The 4,644-nt window shown below is 47.6% G+C and overlaps 1 protein-coding gene across 1 annotated transcript in view; it reads left to right on the plus strand.

The window, feature by feature from the left end:
• LANCL3 (LanC like 3) overlaps positions 1 to 4,644 on the plus strand; it is a 38,814-nt gene that overhangs the window by 26,592 nt on the left and 7,578 nt on the right. The gene's annotated exons all lie outside the window — the stretch shown is intronic.

Consider the following 4,644-nt stretch of genomic DNA (forward strand, 5'->3'; position numbering starts at 1 on the left):
GTCCCCAGTGTGTTCCCTCAGCAAACACCAACGCCACTGCCGCCAATAAGCTGCAGCCGCCGAGAAACCCTTCAGACTGTCGTCCCCGTCGCTGAGCTCGTCCCGACGCTGGTGAGATCCACCGCCCGGGCCCCAAGCCTACAAAGGCTCCCTAACTGCCTTGTGCTCCTTCCTCTCCAAGCACGAAGAGAGCACCTGCCAGGGGTAGAGCAGAGGCAGCCTTAAAGAACAGCGCTGGCTCCGCTCCCCCTTTAGGGGCTGAGCAGCCCTTCCTCCATTCCTCCTCACGAGGAGGCAAAGGCCGTTGGCTGCCTCCTGTGGGGCCGGATTTTATGACATACAACAAAACATTCTGGTGTAAAATGATAAGCAGGTTTTGGGTTAGATCCAGTCATCTTTTCCTCTCGGTCTCCACCAATTCCCCTCCTTATTACAGCCCGTATTCCACATGGCTTTTGTCAATGAAGGTCCCATGATACCAAACATAGCTTTTTTGGGTGGTCAAAGGGAACTCCTTCCTTCCTTTTCACCAGTAGAAAAATTGGTAAGAGCCAACCTTCTGTACATCCACTGAGAACTGCTGAGAGATGCTACAATAAAATCATTGTAGACAATGCTAGAAGCCACTATGAAATTTATAGGTGCCATGGTGATAGGTTTGCCAAGTGCTTTTTGAGCTGCAGTGGGGGACTCCCGGCTGGTGGCTGGAGTGCGTGCGTGCACGCGCGCCACACGCACATCACCTGGAAGTGATGTGACAATGCCGGACATGCTGGGGGCGGGGCCATGACCATCCGAGGGAAAGCATAGAATTTTCCCTCGGATGACCGTGGCCCCGCCCCCAGCGTGGTTCCATCACTTCCGGGTGATATCCATGTCGGGGGGGCCCGATCCACCGGTGGCAGGGAACGGGCCTCTGGGGCGGGGGTTCCCCGCCCCCCGGGGGGACTTGGCAAGCCTACATGGTGACCTGCTCCCCGCAATCTGTTGAGCATAGGGCTCTTTCTGGGCATGCCACAGGTCTCCACACAAATGAGGGAAATGTGTTGTCTTTGTTTCTTCCCTCATCTTGAATTGTGGGTGGGGCAGGGCATGGTGACATCACAAAAGCATGCCAACTTTTTCTATATGTGACAAACATGGAGATGTTACTTTGCTGCTCTGTGAACAGCGACTCTTGGTGATATAACTATTGCACATCGTAAAAATGGCAACATAAAATTACAACATCATCATATATCTAATTCCAAGATGGGCCACAGGGTGTGTCTGCAGAAGGGACTTTGGGCCTGCCTGCCAACACCTCTTTGGATGAGGAAGAGATGGAGGAAGCTGACCTCAGCCCTCAGATGCTGCAGGAAGAACCACCAGACAAGGTGGAAACTTCATCATGTGCAGACAGGGAGTCTCAGCCTGCAGTTGGCATGCCAGGATCAGAAACCAAAACAGAGGCCCTGCAGCTGCCCGCTTCACCCCAGGGGTGGCCAGAGCCCTTGGAACGCCAGAGAAGGAGGGACCAGAGGCAACTCTGGGCAACTCTGCCTGTGATTTGGAGTCATTATAGGATCAGGGCTGGCAGCCTTGTAGGCTGCTCATCCATAAAGGACTTTTACCTGTTCTTGGATGACTCAGCAAGTTGAGGAGTTGCACCTGGCCTTGAATGACTCCTGATAAAAGCTGCCAGAAAAGGGCAAGCCAGTGTGAAAACAACTTGTCCACGGTCCTGGTGGGGTTGTACCTTAAACTTCTGTGTGCTTTGATATACTGGACAGTGATCTGGTTTGGATTTGCCCTTCTGGTTTGACTATTGGCTTGGACTATTGAGTAGCTGTGTTTTGACCCTGGGTTGTTCCTGGACTACGCCTTTTGCTTCTTGCCCCAGGTGCCTGCCTGAGCCAGGTCAGTTAGGAGGATTTCTCTACAAACCTGAAGAAATCCTAAGTTTGCAGAACTTCCCCCAGCCCCGTGCACTGCGGCCCCCACCCCACTTGCAAAAAGACCCTTTAAAGGGTCTTTTTGCAAACTGAGCGTGCAGCCCATGACTGCCCCTCTCTCTCCCTCCTGCTAGATTTAAAGGGCCCTCCAGCTGGTCGGTGGGTCACGTGGTCTCTGCCAATCAGCTGAAACCCTTTAAATCAGGCAGGAGGGGAGGGAGAGGGGTTGCCAGGTGGGTGTTCACTCCTGGGGAAAGGGCTTGGGGAAGGGCTTAAGGCATCCCCACCCTCCTCCGGAATGCCCCCCAAATCCCTCTGCCGGAGCAATGAGGGGGAAGTCCAAACAAAACATCTGTGACAAAAATAACGAAGAGTCAATAAAGATCTATATGCGAAATTGTTTACTATAATAATTATAATTCTGTGGGCAGGAACACACAGGAACAGAGTTCCGGATGGCTTCAGAGTTGGCCACGCCCACTACAGCCAAAACCTCTGCGTGCGTGGCTGCAGAGGGACGGCCTGGAGAGTGACCCCCCCTGGCAACTCTGAGGCAGGCCGGCCTCAGAGGGGGCCCTGGAAGGATTGGGGAGGCATTTAAATGCCTCCCCATGCCTCCCCTTCCCTCCACGGGCCAGCTTGCGGGGCACCTGGGCAAGCCATGGGGTGTGGCCTAATATGCTAATGAGCAGCACTGTCTGGTTTTGGCCTAATATGCTAATGGGGGTTTCTACTGTTGGGTGTGGTCTATTATGCTAATGAGTTCCTGCTGGGCTTTTTCTACAAAAAAGCACTGCTTATCACTGTAAAGAAGAAAATACACATTCAATTATAATAACAGCTATAAAAATTCATAATGAACCATTACACTCCAAAATATCACTTATATTTCCACTTATCAGCTCTTGAAATAAACATCCCATGTTGACTCTCTGATATCAGAACCCAAGGTCTTCACAATGAATTAGTTGGTTTCTAGAAGCTAAACATAAAGCCTCCACTACTAAACTCTCACTTTTGGCTTCGGAGCAACAAGGGGGCCTGGCAACCCTAATCAAAATGCTAACAAAGATCCAGAAACTAAATGAAATCTCTGCCAGCGAATATCAAAATGAATTTTCTGTAATGACTAACTTTGGTTGGTGGAATTTGGTGTCTAAATTATTATAAGCAGTATACTACATTTTTCTCCATGTATTAATTGGTTGGAATTATTAACTGATAACGTATCATCTTGTCATAGATTGTATTAATATTTCTATATCAATGCTTTAATAAATGCCTATACGTATGTGCTCCTACTTACTTTGGGTTTGTTTTTAGAGTATGCCTGAGACCAAGTTCCAGCCTAAAAATAGCATTTCTAAGAATTCAAGTTGCAATTTCAAATATGTTCTGCCCAACAGATAAAAATGGTAAGTAAGGGTCTGACACGAGCAAATGATAACACCGAAAGCAATACTATGCTAATTTGCTTGTGAAATGCTTTTAGTATCACTAACCAAGATAACTATTACATTAAACAGGCAGCATCTATCTACGTCCCTAACAGTGCAGTCCTAAGTGCAGTTACAGCCTTCTAAGCCCAATGAAGTAAGTAGCTGTGGAACAGTGCAACTCTGTTTAGGATTGCACTGTTAAGTTCTTACTCAATGAATGTCCTAGGATATCTCTTACTCTTTCCATGACAAAGTGTGGCAACATTCATTGCAGTATTTGCCATGTATGAATTTTGCATGGCTTTTGCTTTTAATTTTTTCCCTCGGGCATTTGTTTTCAAAGGCTTGATGTTTACTGCTGAGGTTCACATCATTCCTGCCAACAGTTTCAAAATGTTTGTCTCCGGGCAATTACAACTGGGTTGTCTTCCTTTTGCAGTTTTAAAGATTATCCGTTCATAGCCTTAATGGTGGATCAAGACCAGGGCTTTTTTGTTGGGGGAATGTGCCCGAATGGAGTTTCGGAACCTCTTCAACGAAATTCTTTTAAAAATGTTTAAAAGTTCATGAGTTTTCAGTATACAGATTGAAAACTTCATTTCCCTCTTGAGAGTTCCGGCACCTCTTTTTCTTTTTTCTTTTTTAAAAAATGCCCTGATCAAGATCAACATCTGTAGTGTTGTTCGACTTCACTGCAGTAACTGTGAAAACAATTTATGTCATCTACTTAACACTCCAGTTAAAATTTATTTAGATTTTTATACCTTACTTTTTTCTCCATGATGCTGATGATACATCATACTCCCCTCCTCAGTTTTACCCTCTCAACTGTTGGCAGAACAACAACAACCCTGTGAGATAGGTCAGGCTGAGTGTGTGTGTGACTGGCCCAAGGTCTCCCAGCCAGTTTCCATGAAAGAGTAGGAATTTGAACCTGGTCTCCTAACAATTACACTGCACCAGTCTAAATACTGTTCAGTGGAATACATGTCCCACATTTTTAAATAAGCTGTTCATACTAGTACCAGGGGTCAATCATGCCTTCATAGTCACTTAAACACTAGATTCAGGTACAACCTACTCACCCTTTTTAAAAGTAAGTTTTACTAATTACTAGGGTTACCAAACCCCCCCGGGGGGTGGAATTCCCCCTGGTTTTGAGCCCCGATTCCCACTCCCGCGGAATCAGGGCCCGGGGGAAACCCCACCCCCGCGCGCGCGTCACCTGGAAGTGACGTCGCACGCTGGGGGTGGGGCCACGCCATTTGAGG

The sequence above is a fragment of the Gekko japonicus genome, unplaced genomic scaffold (assembly GCF_001447785.1).
Source record: "Gekko japonicus isolate JY-2015 unplaced genomic scaffold, Gekko_japonicus_V1.1 scaffold625, whole genome shotgun sequence".
Taxonomy (NCBI): domain Eukaryota; kingdom Metazoa; phylum Chordata; class Lepidosauria; order Squamata; family Gekkonidae; genus Gekko; species Gekko japonicus.